The sequence below is a fragment of the Triticum dicoccoides genome, chromosome 2B (assembly GCF_002162155.2).
Source record: "Triticum dicoccoides isolate Atlit2015 ecotype Zavitan chromosome 2B, WEW_v2.0, whole genome shotgun sequence".
Lineage (NCBI taxonomy): Eukaryota > Viridiplantae > Streptophyta > Magnoliopsida > Poales > Poaceae > Triticum > Triticum dicoccoides.
Window position 1 is genome coordinate 255,013,193 of NC_041383.1, and position 2,257 is coordinate 255,015,449.

Below are 2,257 nucleotides of genomic sequence, written 5' to 3' on the forward strand. Positions count from 1 at the left end.
CCCACCTTGCGAGTAACATTCCTATGACATACATTCTCTCGTGGTCTCAGATATTACAACAATAAATGGCGGGAATTTTCTCTTAACTTCAACGAACTCAAGACACTTGGCCTTTCAGAAGGGCCTTAAGTCCTTTATATATGTGCGATCATTATCAGTGTTGGGAATATGCCCTAGACAAAAATATTTGTATTATTATTTTCCGTATTCATAATTAAAGATTTCATATTTCATGTTATAACTGTTATGATCCTGGATATGCGATTCAGTGGAAAACTCGTATGCACGTGTGGAATGATAAATGGTTAAATAAAAGGTTCCTAGTCTTGCCTCTAGGACTAGCTCGAGTGTTGTTGGTGATCATGTTTTCCAGATCTTATGATATCGTTAAGTGTAATGATAGTACTAAAACAACATTGAGATTATGACACTGGAAGAACGATCATATTGAATCGACCCAATCTTGGCTGATATGAATTGAGTTAATATCTTCTATAATCAATTGTAATCAATTGTAATGATATGGAGTGTTAACATGTGATCTTGGTCCTTAGACCATGAGAGTTTCGTAGTCACTTCTTACCGTACGATGGGTTTTGGGGTTGCTCAAACGTCACCTATAACACGTGATCATAACGACAACTTACAGGCTCATCGAAAAGTTTGACAAGGGACTAGATAGCTCAAGAGTGGGATTATCTCCTCCGACGATGGAGAGATATTCTTAGGGCCCTCTGGTGTGACAGAATCCATCATCTCATGTCCAGACACAGGTGACTACATCACGGGGATGCGGGAACGCAATAGCGAGAAAGAAGAACAAAATCGGTAACGAGGATTTCGGTAGAGTGAGCATGGTGATAACTCAGGAGAATACCGATGCATCCCGCGTTTTGTGAAGTATCACGAAGCAAAGGGAACATCACATGATAACCAAAGGTTCACTCGAATATCATTCATGTGCTCATAGGGATCGATATGGACATCCACGGTTCCGTTGTCGGTCATTGAAGGGACGGTTTCGTTCATGTCTATGAGTTACCAAATCTGGGTCGCAAGCTTAAGGAAATCACGATATGTTGAGCGTTAGTAGGACGGGAGTGATGAGAATTTATTTGTAGAATTATTTCATTAATATTCAGAATAGTTCCGAAAGGGTCTGAAAGAATTTGGGGGTCGCCGGAAGGGTTACGAAGAGTATCAAGTGTGTGTGTGTGTGTGTGTGTGTGTGTGTGTGTGTGTCTATATATAAATTATGTAATGTCTATGAGATGTTAAATTATATGTAAAAATGGTCTAAAAGTATCTATAACAATTTTATATTTAATTTCATATCAACAGGCCTAAAAAGGCCAAGAGGTGGAAGGCAACTTGGGCCACAAAGGCCCAAGCGGAGGAGGTGCCTCCTTCCTGGGGCAAATCCTATTCGACGCCCGTAGCGCCGGTTAAAGGCAACGGCGTAAACGGGCGCATACCACCACCACCACTTCGGTCGATGCTGCATGGGCCAACCCAGTTGTAGTTTTTCTGTTTAAAAAATGATACAGGCGACAAGGACCGAACCCGAGACGTCATCCTTTGGAAACACCCGAGGTTAACACTACGCCAACTAATCAATAGTGACTAAATACTTCTTTCCCGCTTTATATTCTCGTGTTAAGTTCGTGGCAAGCCACCAGTTTTAAGAAGCTTCCCATCCAACTTTTTCCATTTTTTGATACGTTCCTAGACCGGATTTGTTTGATTTTTTTTTCTTTTCCTTTTTACTCTTTCTCTTTTCAAAATGCGCAAAGTTTTTTCAATATTGATGAATTTTCAAAATCGATGAACTTTTTTCAGATTTGATGAACTTTTTTCAAAACCGATAAACTCTTTTTCAAAATTGTGAACTTTTTCTTCAATCTTTTTCAAAATAAATGAACTTTTTTCAGATTTGGTGAACTTTTTTCAAAACCGATGAACTCTTTTTCAAAATTTTGAACTTTTACTTCAGTATTTTTCAAAATGGATGATTTCTTTTTCAGATTTGATGAACTTTTTTCAAAATTGATGAACATTTTTTTTAAAACCGATGAACTCTTTTTCAAATTTGTGAACTTTTTCTTCAAAATTGATGAACTTCTTTTTCAAATTCGATGAAAATTTTCCAATATCGATGAACTTTCTTCAAAATCGATGATTCTCTTTCAAAAATAGAGGAACTTTTTTAAAGATTTATGAACTTTTCCTTCAAAATTGATGAACTTTATTTCAAATT